The sequence below is a fragment of the Elephas maximus genome, chromosome Y, assembly GCF_024166365.1.
Source record: "Elephas maximus indicus isolate mEleMax1 chromosome Y, mEleMax1 primary haplotype, whole genome shotgun sequence".
Classification (NCBI taxonomy): Eukaryota; Metazoa; Chordata; class Mammalia; order Proboscidea; family Elephantidae; genus Elephas; species Elephas maximus.
In genome coordinates, this window is record NC_064847.1 from 12,387,608 (window position 1) to 12,406,211 (window position 18,604).

Genomic DNA, 18,604 nt, shown 5'->3' on the forward strand with positions numbered 1-18,604 from the left:
CCTTTTGTGATTGACTTATTTCACTCAGCAGAATGCCCTCCAGTTTCATCCATGTTATGAGATGATTCTGAGATTCATTGTTGTCTTTTTATCACTGCATAATGCTCCATTGTGTGCATGTATCACAGTTTGAACATCCATTCATTTGTTGATGGGTATCTGAGCTGTTTCATATTTTTGCTATTGAGAACAAGGCTGCAGTGAACATGGGTGTGCATATGCCTATTCATGTGACAACTCTTATTTCTCTAGGATATATTCCTAGAAGTGTGATTGCTGGATTATTGTATTTCTATTCCTAGCTTTCTAAGGAAGCGCCATATCGTTTTCCAAAATGGTTGTATCATTTTGCATTTCCACCATCGCTACATAAGAGTTCCAGCATCCCCACAACCTCTCCAATATTTATTCCCAGTTTTCTTTAATTCGTACTGTAATGGGGTGAGATGGTATCTCATTGCGGTTTTGATTTGCATTTCTCTATTGGCTAGTGATCATGAGCATGTCTTCATGTGACTGTCAGCTACTTGAATGCCTTCTTAGGTAAAGTGCCTGTTCATTTCCTTTGCCCATTTTTTAATTGGATTGTCTTTTTGTTGTAAAGGTGTTGGACTTTCTTGCAGATTTTAGAGGTTAGAGTTTGGTCTGATTTGTAATAGCCAAATTTTTTTTTCCCAGTCTGTAAGTTCTCTTTTTACTCTTTTGGTAAAGTCTTTTGATGAGCATAAGTGTTTAATTTTTAAAAGATCCCAGTTATCGAGCTTGTTTTCTGAAGCTTCTGTGTTGCTGCTCTATGGTTTGTATCCTGTTAATCCATGTATCAGGGCCTCTAGTGTTGATCTTTTTTTTTTTTTCTATGAGATTCATAGTCTTCAGGTTTATATTTAGGTCTTTGATCCATTTTGAGTTAGTTTTTGTGTATGGTGTGAGGTATGGGTCCTGTTTCATTTTTTGCAGATGGACATCCAGTTTCACCAGCCCCATTTATTAAAAAGAGTGTCTTTTCCCCACATGATGGACTTTGGGCCCTTGTTGAAGATCAAGTGGCCATAGGTGGATGGATTTACATCTGGGTTCTCAATTCTCTTGCCCTGGTCAGTACCAGGCTGTTTTTACTACCTTAACTGTATAATAGGTTCTGAGGTCAGGTAGTGCAAGTCCTCCTGCTTTATTCTTCTTCATTGGTGCTTTATTATCTGGGATTTCTTCCCCTTCCATATAAAATTAATGATAAATTTTTCCATCTCTTTAAAGAATGTTCTTGGTATTTGGGTTCATATTACATTGTGTTTGTTAATCGCTTTGGGTATAATTGTCATTTTCACATTGTTGAGTCTACCTTTTCCATGAGCATCATATGTTTTTCCATTTATGTAGATCTCTTTTAGTTTCTTGCAGTAGTATTTTGTAGTTTTCTTTGTATAGGTCTTTTATATCCATTGTTAGATTTATTCCCAAGTATTTAATTTTTTTAGGGGCTGTTATAAGTGGTATTGTTTTGCTGATTTCCTTTTTATTGTTCTCTTTATTGGCTTATAAGAATCCAACTGATTTTTTATGTTTGTCATGTATCCTGCTACTCTGTTAAATCTTTGTATTAGTTTCAGTGGTTTTCTCATGAAGTTTTTTGGATTTTCTATGTATAGTATCATATCGCCCATAAACAGGGACAGTTTATCTTCTTCATTATCAATTTGGGTGCCCATTGTTTCTTTTTCTTCCTTTATTGCTCTAGCTAGAACTTCCAGCACAATGTTAAATAGGAGTGGTGAAAAATGGCATCCTTGTCTTTCTTCTGTCCTCAAGGGGAATGTTTTCAGCCTTTTTCCATTAAGAATGATGTTGGCTGTTGGTTTTTCATGGATGCTCTTTATCATGTTGAGAAATTTCCTTTCTATATCTATTTTCTTGAGAGTTTTTATCAGGAATGGTGTTAGACTTTGCTGAATGCCTTTTCCACATCAATTGAGAAGATCATGTGATTCCTTTTACTTATGTGGTGGATTTATTTTCTGATTTTGAACCATTTTTCCATACCTGCTATGACTCCTACCTGGTGTTGGAGTATTCTTTTTTTAACATGATGCTGAATTCTATCGGCTAGGATTTTGTTGAGAATTTTTGCAACTATATTCATGGGAGATATTGGTCTGTACTTTTTTTTTTTTTTGTGGTGTCTTTGCCTAGTTTTAGTGTCAGGTTATGCTGGCTTCATAGGATAAATTTGGAAGTATCACCCCTTTTACTACATTCTGAAGTAGTTTCAGTACTACTGGTTTAAGCTATTCTCTGAAAGTTTGGTAGAATTCTCCAGTAAAGCCATCTGACTTTTTTTTTTTGGTTGGTTTTTTTTTTAGCTGTTCGATCTCTTCTCTTGTTATGGGTCTGTTCAGATTTTCAAAATCATTTTGTGTCAGTTTGGGTGGGTAATGTGTTTCTAGAAATTTGTCCATTTTCTCTAGGTTTTCAAATTTGTTGGAGTATAGTTTTTCTTAATACTCTACTTTGGTCCTTTTCATGTCAGTTGAGTCTGTTTTATTGTCCCCCATTTCATATCTTATTTGGATTATTTGCATCCTCTCTTGTTTTTCTTTTGTCAGTTAGGCCATTAGCTTGTTAATTTTGTTAATCCTTTCAAAGAACCAAGTTTTGGTTTTGTTGATTCTTTCTTTTGTTTTTCTATTCATTTATTTTTGCTCTGATCTTTATTATTTCCTTTCTTCCGGTGGCTATAGGCTTCTTTTGCTGTTCTCTTTCTATTTGTTTAAGTTGTGTAGATAACATTTTGATTTTGTCCATTTCTTCTTTTTTGATGTGTGCATCTATTGCTATAAATTGACCTCTGAACACTGCCTTTGCTTTGTCCCAGAGGTTTTGGTATTATGTGTTTTTTGGATTCCATCTCTGATTTCTTCTATTACCCAGTGGTTTTTAAGCAGGGTGTTATTCAGTTTCCATGTAATTCATTTTTCCTCACTTTTCCTGTTGTTAATTTCTTCTTTGATGGTAGTCAGTGAAGACACTTTGTATTATCTCATTCTTTTGGATTTTGTTGAGGGTTTCTCTGTGGCCTAACATGTGTGGTCCATTCTGGAGAACATTCCATGTGTACTGGTAAAGAATTTGTACTTTGCAGCTGTTGGGTGGAGTGTTCTATATATATCTATGAGGTCAGGTTTGTTGATCGTGCTTTTTAGCTCTTCTGTATTTTTACTGAGTTTCTTTCTAGGTGTTCTGTCGTTTACTGAGAGTGGTCTGTTGAAGTCTCCTACTTTTTTTGTGGAAGTGTTGGTTTCTCTTTTCAGTGCTGTTAGAGTTTGTTTTATGTATTTTTGGAGACCTATCATTGGAATGTTCCTTTAATCATTATATAACACCCTTCTTTGTCTTTTATGATGTATTTTACTTTAAAGTGTATTTTAGCTGAGATTAGTATTGTCACTCCTGTACTTTTTTGGTAGTTATTTGTTTGATTTTTTTTTCCATCTTATGATTTTTAATAATTTTACATCTTTGTTCCTAAAGGTTGTCTCTTATAGACACCATATTTATGGATCCTGTTGTTTTTTTGTTTGTTTGTTTTTATCCATTCCATCACTCTGCGTCTCCTTATGAAAGTTTCCCAGTGTATATTATTCTTGGTTGGATTTTTTTTCTCTTTTAAGGTTTTGTACACGTCATCTCATTGTCTTCTTGTCTGCATGGTTTCTGCTGAACAATCAGAGCTTAATCTTATTGTTTCTACCTTGTATGTCACTTTTTGTTTTTCTCAAGCTGCTTTCAGGATTTTTTGTCTTTGATTTTAGTGAGTGTGATTATGATATGCCTTGGTGTTTTTCTTTTGGGTCTATCCTTTACGGGGTTTGTTGAGCTTCTTGGAAGTTCAGTTTTCCCCATCCCACAGGCTGGGGGAGTGGTTCCCCAGTTGAGTGGGGCTTCACAGCCTTTCAAGAAGAACCAAAGATGGCACATGGAGCCAGGTGTTCAGGAGAAGGAAGGGAGGTTGTGCGAGACACGTAAGAAACCAAAAGAAACGTAAAAATGCAACATGAGCTCAGGGAGCTGGCCAGTATGGGCAGGATGAATCCAAGTGGCCCAGGGCCAAAGCAGTGGCCTCCCAGCCAAAAGGCTGCAGCTGTCAGGAAGAAAGGAGGTCCAAGGGGGTGGGAAAAATGGTGGGGTTTAGGAAAGCGTATATTGCTGGTTACTAGGCACTCTCTTTCATGCTGGGAATTTCGTGAAGCTGCTTTCCTATACTGCCTGTCCACCAACCTCCAGTGTGTGTTGGGTTAATCCAAGAGACATGGTTGCTGCACATCCCATCTGGCCAAGCCACTGCAGCCAGCCAGGAAGTGTGGAGATAGAACAGTGTGGGGAGATTAGGAGGTAGGAAAGTAGGTATCACTGGTTACCAGGTGCTTTGTCTTCTGCTGGGAGCTCCATGAAGCTGCTGTCCCATGCTCCCTGTGTGCTGATCTCTGACAGGAATCGAAGATGGTGAATCCATGCTGCATTAACTGATAGGGGACCTCTGCACATATCTCTGCTTGCTCTCTGTTCTCTGTCAGTTTCTTACACTATTTGGTGTTTGGCTGAGTTCTTTATCTCTTCATTTGACACTTTGGGTTCCAGAAATGATGTTTGTCTCTGTTTTACTTAGTTTTTTTGGTCGTTGCTGTGGAGGAACAGCATGGTGCTTCTGTCTGTGGTGCCATGTTGGCTGGAAGTCTGTGATTCTTTTGAATGGGCACATTTAACTTAACACAGTTACTTTAAGTCTGGAGGTTCTTAGCTTAGATCTAATTCAAAGAGGGCATATCTTTCTGGGGTGGCCCCTTGCCCGTCTCCCAGCATTTCTTCCTGCTGTCTTTCTATAGCTCAAGGGTCTTTTCAGCACTTACATGGCTTCCACCTTATAAGCAGAGACCCCATATTCCAGATATCCCTTTATTCCTTCCATTCTCACCTCATCCAAATTCTCATCCCCTTAGCATCACTGGCTGTTAGGGAAACAACTTTTGATAAATGACCCTCACACTAAGATGTAAATGTCTAGCTCCCCGAGAAAGTGAAAAGCAAGTCATTTGTTAATCAAAAGGAGTGGTCCTTGAGGATTAATTTAAATTCTAAGGAAGAAATCATTTCCCCATGTCTTCAAATTGACCTGCGTAGATGATGTTTTACTCTGTCTGGCAAGATAACATTAGTACCCCTTTGGGACAGTTCTCTGTCAGGTGGGGTCGATACGAGTTGGGATCAACTAGATGGTTCCCAGTAACAACAGCAAAGCTAGTAATCACTAGCACATTTTGTTTACTATGCCCCAGGCACTATTCTAAATGCATTAGTATATTAACTCATTTAGTTCTTGAAACAGCTCTGTGAGATGAGTATAACCGCCCTGAACTTACAGACTAGGATATTAAGGCAAGGAGTGTTTGGTAACTTGCCTTACCAAGGTCATCATGACTTTTTAGAGTGGGGAGTCAAATTTAAATTCAGGTAGTCTTACACCCAAGGCCCAATTCTTATTCACACACTTTACGTCTCTGAGGTTGGAAGTAGCTTTGAGATTTTCTAAGTCCTTTACAGCTGCATTTTTTTCTATGCAGTTGAGAATTATGAATTGCCAGTTTTGATAGACAGCCTTTATTATTTCCATTAAACAGGAAAAAGAATCACTTTGATGTCCTACTGTCAATTTACCCAACCTTATTGTTGCCACTCACCCAACATCATCACCAAAGAGATCTTTTCTGCTCCTGCACCATATGGATAACTCAGCTCCATTCTCAGCCTCAGAATAAAGCTTCTCAGAGTGGCTTTACCCCACCTTTAACTAATTTCCAGTCATGTTTCTCAGGTTAAAATGGCTTCAAACCAACTGGTTATTATGCATTGTTAATTGGATCCCAGCCAATGTTTCTATCTCTTTAGCCAGGCTCAGCCTTCTCCCTGACTTTTTCTTCCTATGAGCTTTCATCCCCACAAGGCTATAGAACTGCTCTTTAATAAAGGGAATCTGTTGCTAATAATCAGGCTGCATGCAGCAGGGCTGGGGAATGACTGTACTGAAGCAGGTAGCCTAAATCAGGAGCATACTGCCCAATGCAAGAACTGAAAACTCTTATAGGTCATGGAGCCCACTTTGGGTAAAATTCGCCCAGATGACCAGAAAGCAAGCAATCAGGATAGGGTGTGTAGAATGACCTGTTGATAATAAGGCTGGTTAGGGGCTCAGATAAACCAGTCAAAAGTTGTGAGTTTCCTGTATGGGTAAAACACACTTAGTCAAGAGTGTGAGAAACATTCTACTTTCCCTATTCTTAGCTCTCAGCATTCACTCCAAAGTAAGACAGGAATACTGCAGGTTCAATGTTGAGAACAGATTTTAAGTGGATGCTACTGGTGTCTTAAAACAATGTTTTCATGTACTTTTTATATAAGAGAAGTTGAAAAATACACATAAGTAGACAAGTATACACACATACACATATATATGTATTGTTGCTGAACTTATTTGTCATGCAGCCAATTCCAACTCACAGCAACCCTAGAGGACAAAGTAAAACTGCTCCATCAGGGTTTCCAAGGAGTGGCTGGTAGACTCAAACTGCTGACATTTTTTGATTAGCAGACTGAGCTCTTAACCACTTAAACTACTCTCTCTGTCCATGTAATTAACCCTCAGTACCCATTCCTAACCTCTGGCAATTCTGCCCCAGTCACACCCATATAAAACCATTACTAAATCAAACTTTATTTTATCCAAAGACATTTCAGAATTACTTCTAATGTGGTTGAATTTGCCCCTTTGGGCACATTGAGGAACCCTGGTAGCACAGTGGTTAAGAGCTCAGCTGCTAACCAAAATGTTGGCAGTTAGAATCCTTGGAAACCTTATTGGGCAGTCCTACTCTGTCCAATAGGGTCATAATGAGTTGGAATCAACTCGATGGCAATGCATATTGTTTGGTTTGCTTTGGGTGTTTTTTTTTTGGGGGGGGGGCATTTAACAATGTGGGGAGATATTTTTATTTGTCAAAACTGAGGGATGCCGGAGGATGTCCTACTGGCAGAAGACCTCCACAAGGAAGAATTATCAGTTCCAAATATCACAGTACTGAGATTAAAAACCATGATCTCCAAAGTAAATATTTTAAAAACATTATCACAGTGGCATTGCCACACCTAAAAATAATAATCACTATAGGGTCTGTATGAGTCAGAATCGACTTGGTGGCAGTGGATTTGGTTTGATTATTATTTTTTAACAAAGCATGAGATGTCTGGGACAGTAATTAATCTTTTTGTGTATATAGGATAGTATGGTATGCTATGGTATGGTACAGGACAGGATGGGACGGGACAGCATGAGATGGGATGGGATGGGATATTACATTACACTGCATTACATCACATCGTGTTACATAGCATCACATTGTATTATAATACAGTGTATATTATTTTTTATTTTAAAGTTAAAACAAGCTCAAAAGGGTATGTCTTCAAGCAGTTTACAACAATTAACTTGCATAGTATCGGTGACCTTATGTATCCTCCAGCTACTCCAAGGATATCAGCTAAGATGCTCATTTTCAGATAAAGCCAATGAAAGAAAGGATTTCACTTGATAATGTTGCTTTAAGTTTGCACTCTATACCAGTCTCCAACCATAATCATGGAAACTTTAAAAATACGTACACAGAAGATTACAACTGAAGAAGAAATCAGAAATTATCTGAGCTAATGTGTAGCTTTTCATGTGAGGAATTTGAGGCTCAGAGAGCTTATCTATTTATGCAAAGTACACATAGCTAGTTTAATGTAAGTTGCTATAAAATTTATTAAAGTAAATTTCATTTCCTTTTAGCTTTTTTTGTAGCTAAAGGAAAATTCATAGAAGAGCTGTGCAAAAATAAAAATATTGAAAATTACTTGCTACTTGCAAATTTATGAAATACTGAAAAATAAAAAGTAATTTACAAATGTGGATAACTTTATATTCAAAATCTATTTATGCGTACAGCATATATGTCAAGACTCAGAATTAAGTAGTAAGGACCTCATTAGCTGAATGAATGAGTTGTGGAAATGAACAGTGGTTTAGGGGGATTTAAAATGTAGGGTAAAAGAAGGTCCTGAAATTAAAGAAGAGAAGTTTTTGTTTTTATTCTAGTGATTAATATGGAATTCATTAAGGTTACTGAGGAAGCAAGTGTAAAATGTCAGCTTCTATCTGAATAGGGAAAGGGCATTAAAAAAAAAAGTCACATTTGAAAAAGTAAACATGATGGGTGATTAAGTGCCACCCTAGATGGAGAAGCATCAGGAAATGCTCAAGCTAGGTGACTGTGTGACTATGAAGCATTATCATTATTGCTGAGAATCATAAAATACATAACAACATGAGCCAAGGCTTAGAGGTTAGATGAACTAACAGAAACTCATTTTTTGCTTTTAAAGAAGCAACAATAGAGTCAGAATACACCTACTCCTCACTTATGGACTATCTCATTATCGGACACTTGCCGTTTACAACAATAGTAACTTTGTGCATTAATGATGTATGTCTGGAAGTAGCAAATGCTGAGGTGTGGGGTGAGAGTATCACTGACCATGATGGTTAAGATTATGTGTCAGCTTGGCTGGAACGTGATTCTCAGTGGTTTGGCAGTTATGTAATGATGTGATTTGGCAGTTAGGTAATGATATAGTTATGGTGCATTTTGTGATCTGATGTGGTTATTCTCCATTTTTGCATAACGCTGGTTTTCAAATATCACAAAGACATAGCGAGGACCAGGGAGGGGGACACTTGCCCACTGGGCACAAGTCCAAGGGGGGTGCCAAGTGAGGCCAGCCATCAAGTCACCCCTCCCCCCAAATTTAGAGATTGCCTCTGGACGCTCATTACCTTCGCTATGCCTCTGACATAATGATCTGGTCTTTGGAACCTAACCATGTTAATAAACAAGGAGTGGACGTAAGTTATAATGTTATTACAGAATTAGAAGTAGAGACCTTTTGGTAGTGATCACTTCTCACTTTTTATCTATGAGGCATCAGAATGTCTATTTGGGAGCAATTCCCCCATTGCATGTGTTTTAGTAGGAGATTCCCCAAGGGGAAAGCCACAGGGAATCTAATAATTTCCTCTCACAGAGTTCTCTGCAACTGGGGGCTTGAGCACATGACCTCGGCTCAGCCGATCAGCTATTCCCTAGGACTTTGATCTTAAAGGTTGGATGCATGAGATTACTTTTGGTGGTCATAGTGTACTTAGGAGCCTGGAGGTGTGGGGAGTATTCAGTAACAATGGTGCCAACAGCCATGCCCTAAGCAGTATATACCGTGATTTTTACCATTGGGCTCGACTTGGTTCTTGCCTATTTTTTGAGCCTGATCCCTAGCTTTTCTGACAGTTATACAAGCAACCTTATGTTCTGCCAATCATTTTCTTTTCTGCTTTAGTCATCCAGACTCGAATTTTATATTTTGTAAATAAGAATTCTGATGACCCACGTTCCATAGCAGAAAGACAATCCAATTGCCCCTGAGAATGGCCTACATTCTGAGGAATAATAAATAATTTATGGAAAAGTCTTGCATAATTATATGTAATACCAGTAATAAAATTTATTATTCTATATCTACATCCCATATAAGCAGATGCACAATAATTTTTCAAAGAGCAATTATAAATATTTATCCTGCCTTCTATTTTTTCTTTAAATCATTAAGCCCTGTCTTCATAAATTGAGGTTTGGTATGTATGTGATGACCTCCCCATAACCAAGAATGGGGATAAATCTAGTATAACCAGAGCATGCTGTTTGCCACTGGCTGTTACAAATACAAAAAGCCTTCTAACATGCTCACAAACTGAGGTTATAAAGAAAGAGACAGCGAGCAAAGAAGAAACCTTCAACTATTCCAGGGACACTTCTAGAATAGATGGCTTAATTTCCTAAACATCAAGACTGGTTTTCATTACCTGCATGTAAAAATTTATATTGGGACAATTTTGTTATTGTAGTTGTTAGGCATTGTCAAGCTGGTCACAACTCATAATGATTATATGTACAATAAAATGAAACACTGCCCACTCCTGCAACATCCTCAAAATCATTGCTATGCTTGAACTCATCGTCATACCCACTGTGTCAATCCATCTTCTTGAGCGTGTTCTCTTTCACTGATCTTCTACTCTACCAAGAATGATGTCCTCCTCCAGGGTGATCCCTCTTGATAACATGTCCAAAGTATGTGAGACAAAGTCTTGCCACCCTTGCTACTAAGGAGCATACTGCCTGTACTTCTTACAAGACATATTTGTTTGTTCTTCTGGTAGACCATTATATATTAAATATTCTTCACCAACACCATAATTTAAAGGCGTCAATTATTACTCAGTTTTCTTTAATCATTTCCCAGCTTTTACATTCATATGACGTCTTTTACAGCAAATTTACCCAATGCAATATATCATTTGATGTCTTCACTGCTGCCTCCATGAGCATTGATTGTAGATTCAAGTAAAATGAAATCCTTGATAACTTCAGAATTTTCTCCATTTGTCATTGTGTTTTTCTATTGGGCCAGTTCTGAGGATTTTTGTTTTCCTTTTTTCTCAGGATAAAGGTGCAATCCGTACTGAAGGCTGTAGACTCTGATCTTCATCAATAAATGCTTTGCATCTTCTTCGTTTTCAGCAAGAAATGTTGTGGTCATTTGCATATCTACGTTGTTAAGGCGTCTTGCTCCAATCCTGATGCCATGTTTTTCTTCCTTTACTGCAGTTTCTTGGATTATTTGCTTAGGATACAGATTAAGTGTGATGACAACTTTGACAAACACCTTTCCTGATTTTAAAACACCCAGTAACCCCTTGTCATACTTGAATGGCTGCCTCTTGGACTATATACAGGTTCCTCATGAACACAATGAAGTGTTCTGGAGTTCTCATTCTTCATAATGTTAACCATAATTTGTACGACTCACAGTTGAATGCTTTCACATTGTCAATAAAACACAGGTAAACATCTCTCTGGTATTCTCTACTTTCAGCCAGTACCCATCTGGCTGGGGAGGGCAAATTTGCAACAGAGCAAAAGATTTTTAAACAGGGCATCTCTTGATCCAGTTTTTTATTTCTAGAGTTTATATAGTTTAAATTCCCACAAAATCATCTTGACAGCCTCTTACTCAGTGATCACTGTAATCATTCTACAGATGTCCACATAGTCAGCAGGGAAATATGTAATCAAAATCTTCCGTGACCTTCTGAGCTGGCCCAGTAGACCTACCCTCTAAAAAATCATTCCTATTGGAATTACTTGTCATGATTTTCAACCCTACCAAAGCTGGAGCTGTAAATGTAAGTGGCAATGACATGCTAGGCAGGCTGGGCATGTGGCTTTGAATTTAGAATTAGCTTACACAGGCCACATGGGACAGTACAATAATAAAGTTGGTTTGGGGCATGTGCAGGGCAGATAGGCCCAACAAGAGAAACAGGGTGAAGGAAGTTAACTGTAGTATCTAAAAGGCACAATTTCATGTTCAAATGTGTACACATATGTGCTACAAAAGTACCCCTTCAGTATAGGACAGATATATAAATGCTAAACATTTGTACAAATTTTTTTTAAGAAAATTAGTGTCTCCTTGTCTTTGTGTGTAGCTAATTGCAGTGGTAACTAAAGGCCTAGTGTTGTAAATTTTCACAAACTTTTCTGTAATTGCTCGAATTAACAAAAATAAAATTAAGAAGTTTAATTTAATTTTAAGCAGAAAGCTTGATACCATAACAAAAAAATTGCAGGAAGGCAGAGATAAGACCACAATGCAGGGGCTATTATGACCTCTCAGCATCAAACAAAAAAGTAAACTAAGATAGCTGGTCCTTGTCTACCCCTAGCAAGCAGACAGTTTTGTCTTTGCAGCCTTCAGTGATATTGTTGAAGCACATCTTCAAAAACAGGAAACTGTGATAGCTATTTTCTAACAAGTTCACACTTTCTTATGTACCACCAACACAATCATGAAAAATTTACTGTGAGTCACACTAAAATAACCTGAGGCAGAAATGGATTTTTTTTTTCGTAAATCTCCAAGTTTTTAGAAACAACTCTAAAGCTAATTCATTCTACTCATTAATATGGCCAATAAACATTCTTAAAATAAGGCAGGCATGTATAACGCAGATCTATTTAGTTTTTGTTTCTGTTTGATCTTGAGTGCGGGGGAATTCATCTTCATCAGGGTAGTAAATTGTGACTTCCTTTGTGATAAAGAAATATAAATAGCACTTAAAATTCAGTGGGTAATGGAGGATATACTAGACAAACAGTGATAACTGTAGGCATTTCTGCTTTGTCAGTACAGGAAAGAAAATGAATACATAAATATAATGGAGCATCTATTTCTTTATCTTTGCAATGAAAGAGGTGACCTAGAAAATGATTGGCAAGCTTTTTCTGTAAAGGCCCCATAGTATAGCTTATGCTTTGAGGGTCATACAATCTCTGTTGTAACTACACACTTATGATAAGGAAGATAAACAGTGGCACTAATAATAAAAATGTAACTTATACTCTACTTGGAAAGGCATTTTATGAACTTTTGGTGAGGAGACAGATGATGGAATTCTGAGGGAGGCACCTTAGTATGTCATACAAATGATTACCCATTGCCATTTAGTCGATTCTGACTTATAGCAATCCTATAGGACAGAACTGCCCCACAGGGTTTCCAAGGAGCACTTGGTGTATTCAAACTGCTGACCTTTTGTTAGCAGCCAAATGCTTAACCACAGAGCCACCATTTCATTCTCCAAGAGCAGGAAAGATGAAGAATGTTTTAGGCCCACATCACTCAAAGAAGATGTAAAAACATGCGAAATTGCTAATTTTACACTAAAATAACACAAATGTATTAGTGAACAGAGTCAATTTCTTTTTTTTTTTTTTTGCTTTTCCATGTGCACATACCACTTTTATTATAGTTATGGTTGCTGGCTGAATGAAAACAAGTAATAGCTTAAAAAAAGTGTCAAATGATAGACAAACATATCTGGGTAAGTTATGACACAATTTTTTGAGTCAGACAATAAAAACTGTATTACATTTTTGCAGCAACTGCCAACGGAAAGTTAAACAATGAATGAAATAAGGGAACTTAAGGTTAAAAAGGGCCTCAAACATACTCACTATCTTTTAATTTTTAGACAATGGAACTGAGAATAGACAAAAAAAACCCAACATATACACCATGATAATAAGTCTTTCTTTTTTTTTTACGACTTTCAATTTTTACTCTTTTCTAAAAGCATTAAGGGCACCAAAACCCTTATTGTAGATTATGTATCATCTCCTCTTTGGCTATGAGGTGTGTGGTTTTGTTAACTAGAGACATCAATGAGTTCAGTTTCTGAGACCAGTCATTTAATAAATTATTTGGATCCTTGGGTCTCTGGAAGTTGATAATTCCTGCCAGCCTGTCTACTTAGCAAAGATGGTCTTATTAACAACTAGATTTGAGAGAAAAGCCTCTGACTCATCAACGGACAGATCCAGAAGCTGTGCCATCCTCTTCATTGTTATCCTCGTATAATATTTGGCCATTATTCTAATATTATGTTCAACAACTCTGTTCTTTAAGTCTTTCCACCCTTTTTCACCCTCCTCTGCAGAGCCAAAAACATCAGTTGCTGGACTCTCAGGAGAACCTTTTCTTCATTCCATTCCAAGTCCTCAATGAGTGTGGACTAATGCATCGACTCCATTGTGGTAAAAAGCTTTAAAAGATCCTTGTATTTGGAAATTTCTTTAAATTTCTTGTCACCGCTTCTTCGGTGAACCAAATCTGACTGTTCATTGTCAAAAGGAGCCAGTATAACATAAAGAACAATACTTTTCAGAGCCTGCTGCCACTTCTCAGTTTCTGCCTGTATGCAGGGAGTGTCATATACTGCTCTGTAGTGCTTACAAATGGACAAATAAGATCCCTCATGTTGATCCAGTTGAATCATTAAGTTATAATATTTCAAGTTTAATTTCTCTGTGGTTTCATCCTGGAAAAATTTGGTATTAATTTCGTTGCTGATGATTTGTGTACAAATGTAATCCTTCACAGCTAGGCAGAGCCTCATTTGCTCCAAAATAAACTCCACTCGCTCTTTCTTTTCCATTGACCCATAGGTTTCCACCTGTAACTCCTGTAAAATGCCTCCTTCACGTCACCATTTTGTTCTTTTATTGTTGCTAATGTTTTAGTCGAGCACCCTCAATTTCAGCATAAATCTTTCTTTCTGTAACCATTCGTGGAGTATCAATTAATCGAAGTTTGATTGGGGGGTCTGTAATTTCGTTAACATACATACAGCACTGTTGAACCATTTTTGCAACAGCTTGTTTTATCTGACTCCGTTTTTTTGACAAAAAGCATAATATTTTCATTTAGTAAATCCCATTCTTTAGCCTCATAGCAAATATTCACGACTGCAACTAAGATACGGCAAGTACAGCATATCAGACGCTGTACGGGTCGGTTTTTCCAAAAACAGAAGGGTTTCAATGACTTCTTGAAGTCTTTCTTTCTTGGCCAGCTTCTCGCACTCCGGCAGGCGCTGATCCACGGTGACGCTGTAGTCCACGTCCATCTTGACGATGCGCCCATCAGCCCGCTCTGAGCCGCCGTCCGCCATGGTTTCTGCCTCAATGTCCCTTGATGTCCCAGAGTCAATTTCTTATCCTTAATATAAAACTTGGTGTTTGAGCCCTCAGGTTACTCGATAGACTACCCTTTATCAAATGTCTGAACCTCTATAATGAGTTTTAGTTTTTCCATTAGAACCTCTGTCTCTCAAGATTGTTGGGAGGAGAATATAGCCTTGTCCATAAAGTGCCTACACAAAGGATTCCGGTTCGAGTTACTGCCAAGCTGATTCCTACTCATGGATACCCCAGTAATACTCCACAGGGTTTTTAGTGCACGATTTTTTGGAAGTAGATTATCAGGCCTTTCTTGTGAGGCATTTCTGAATGGAATTTAATCTGCAGTAGCAGCTAAGTGTGTTAGCCATTTGCATCAACCAGGGACACATAAAGGCTACACACCTTGAATGTTAATTTTCTCATTTCCTAGAGCTAATCCAACTTGGAGCATCAGTAGTTGACTAAGAGGTACTCTGAAATGAACTGCAATGAACTGCAGTTGTGTATCTAAAAACTCCTGTCTAATGCTTTCCAACTTTGCACTACTGACATTTGGGATCGGATGATTTTTTGTTGCGAGGGGCTAACCTGGACATTATAGAATGTTTAGCAGCATCTCTGGCCTCTACCAGGTTCATGCCAGTAGCATCTTTCACTTAAAATGTTACAAACAAAAATTTTTCTAAAGCAGTCATTGCTAAATACCCTTGGGGGACAATGTCGCCCCTAGTTGAGAACCACTGACTTAGGTGATAACTTTCTACCCTAGCAACTTGGTAGATTGTCCTGAGAATCAAATGAAAAAGATAAGTAAATTCAAAAGAACCTGGTACTGTGTAAGCCAAAGATTATCTGTTTGGGCTGCATATTCCTATCACCTGTGGAGACTGTAACATTCTGAGGTCCCGGTTATACTCCCAGTCAGTTATATCAGAATCTTGGTGGGTAGGATCAGAGCAGCAGTATGTTTTGAAATTTGGACTTCTTACGACACAAGATGTCCACATTAATCCATGTATACAGAAAGTACACATTAATCCAAGTATACACAAACACCACATGAATCCACACATACACAGATGCAGCATTTATATATATGCACGTTATTAATTTACATATGTACACTTGCAGCATTCACTGATGGCCTGCTATTGCGTCAGCCATGACACTGAGTGCTGGAGAAGAAAGGATGACCAAGGCTTTGTTCTTACACCTGGAACAATTATAACCTAGTTGGAGAGGACCCTCAAAAAGCTACAGAGAAGGGAAGAGATAGGGTCATGCACATAGAACATATTTATGAGTGGAGAAGGGGGTGTATAGGAAGAAAGGTAGTAAATAATATGAGGCTTTCTGGAGAAGATGCATGCACTAATTTATTCTTGAGCAGCCACAGCCTAAAATTTGTCACTAAATTTGAGTAAAAACTTTTGGTGAGCGTCTAAAAAAGTAAAGAAAATTCTGAAATGTAAATAGATATGAAACATTCGAACAAATATGGGATTATTGGTAGTGACAACTTCATCTCCTGTGCCACCAGCCCCTTTTAATAAGTTGGCAAAGTTTGATTGGCTATTAGAGCTTAAATCACTAATTCAGGTTCCAGAGTATGGCTGTTCTCCATCATTAAATTAATAGTTACAACTTAGATTTCTAGCTGTTTTCAAAATTGAATGGCAGACTTTTTCTACTAATATTTTAGTCTTAAAAAATCCAAATACACAGCAAAGTTGAAAGAATTTATAGACAACGTTTGCATTGTCCTTCCTTGTTTATCACATACCCACCCATCTATCTGTCCTTACCTGTTCATTAATCAGGTGGTGAATTTGTGAGAGTTAGCTCTCAAAGACAGCAATAAAAGAGTGAACATTTAAAAACAAACAAAAAACTATGTTACTCCAGTTTTTGTTATTATACATTATTATTAGTTGTTAGAGAATTTACATAATGAAAGTAGAGCAGAGTGTTAGGGATATGAGGTAAACAGGCCTTAAGCTGTTAGAGCTCAAGTCTCTAACTTACAGTACTTATCCTAATAGCTTTTAAATTTATTAAATATTTCCTGTGGTTTTAGCCATTAATCTCTAGTGAAACAAAAGAATTGAAGTGGTTATATTTGCCCTACATGCTCTAGCCAGTTTACAAAACCTTTGAGAAAAATGCACTTTCAAGACTTGCTGCTTCTTCCTGCTTCAAATTGACTTCCTCTCTTTACTAAAGGTTTAAGATTTGCATATTGACTGATTTCTCTCTGAAAGTTATCTTCAAAATACTCTAGCTGAGAAAAGAGATAAATCACCTCATCAGAGATTTTAGAACTTCTTTGGGGTATTGTAACATCGACACTTGGTGTTCTTAGAAAAATGCCTTCCGCCTGTTTCAGATTGCAGACTCCTTTTTTGCTTGCCTCTAGCCACATGTTCCAAGTGAGTGGCTCTGAAATCCTCATTTATGTCTACCTAACTTCTCATCCTGCTTTAGCTTGAAATTTTTTTCCTTGATTTGGCATATTTTTGAGAAAAAATGACATGGCATTGAATTGTTAGCTGAATACTGCTTGTTTATGTGTTACTGATTACAGACCGGGACGAGCATAGTAATTTAAGCTGAAATCCTTGAAGAAGCATTTGTAAATTGTGTTTATTTATAAGGTAGTGAGACTGGTTGCAAAAAGCACTCTGCAAGATCTGTCTTCTTTTTTAACTGTTACACATTTTAAGCTCCAAATAGAATTTGAGGCAATGTGAATTTAAATTGCTCAAGATATCTTATTGGCTAATTTAGTTATCAACTGGACTATGGGAAAATGGAAAGAGTGGTCAGGAATTAAGGATTCCCTTGGGGTTTTGAGAATTCTACATATAAAAGTGGCCCCACTTGTCAGTGAAAGATGGCTTCAACCTAGCAACAGAAATAATCCCATCAAGTCATGTTTAGATGTAAAAAGGTATAGTAGCTGGTGGTGAAATTGGTAAGCACTTGGCTGTAAACTGAATGGTTGTTGGCTTGAGCCTACCAGCTGCTCTGTGGGACAGAAGACCTGGCAGTCTGCTCCCCTAAAGGTCATAGCCCAGAAAACTCTCGGGCCATTCAACTTTGTCCAATTGGCCATTCGACTCAATGGCATACAAGAACAGCAAGAGCTAAGCTTAAGTCTGGAGCCCTTCTTTCCAGGCTATAGTGGTGCCTGTACCCAAAACAGAAACTAATTTTGGGGAGGGGGAAGTTCTGTGAAATAAATGAAGGAAGCAAGATGGTAGCTGGGCCTGGAGCTGAAGATGAGGAAACAGTCACAGGTGTAATCTTTGGGGACCAAAAATGAGGAAAATCATGACAATTCTTGCTCTGTTTGAAATTATGGACCCCCATGTTTCTGTGCCCAATATATTAGTCAAAACAGGCGCTGTGTGTTCACTGGTCAAATCCCCAGGGGCACATAAAAGACCTACACTCAGTATTGCTGTTCGTAGTCTGGGGCGAAAAGGTGGAATAGGATTTTGAAACGCTTCCTAGTAGAGTAAATGGGTCTGTATATATAGCTAAGGAACATCAGATTGGTTGTTTCTTCCATCAGGATGTAACAGATGAGGCACCTTTGGCAGCCAGAGATGCTGATCTGTGTTGCCCAGGCTCTAGGACCTTCTGAAGCCTGGGAGAGCGAAGGTGTAGGCAACGGATTGGCACATAGGGCGGGAGTTGTGTGAAAGAAAATGAAACAATATTAAGGGTGTGCTCTTTTTATCCCTGATTGTGGTTTCCTGTTCTTTTTACTTTGTGAAGTGGTGCTGTTCATATGGTGGTGAACTCAGCAACTGGTAAAGAAAGCCAAAGTTACTGAAAGACATAGACCACATCTCCCAGAATATTTTGCCTGCTCCGTG

General features: G+C 37.9%; 1 pseudogene; it reads right to left on the reverse strand.

The window, feature by feature from the left end:
* Nucleotides 1-13,310: 13,310 nt before the first annotated feature.
* Nucleotides 13,311-14,732, reverse strand: LOC126069883 (26S proteasome non-ATPase regulatory subunit 12-like; annotated as a pseudogene).
* Between the last annotated feature and the right edge of the window lie 3,872 nt (nucleotides 14,733-18,604).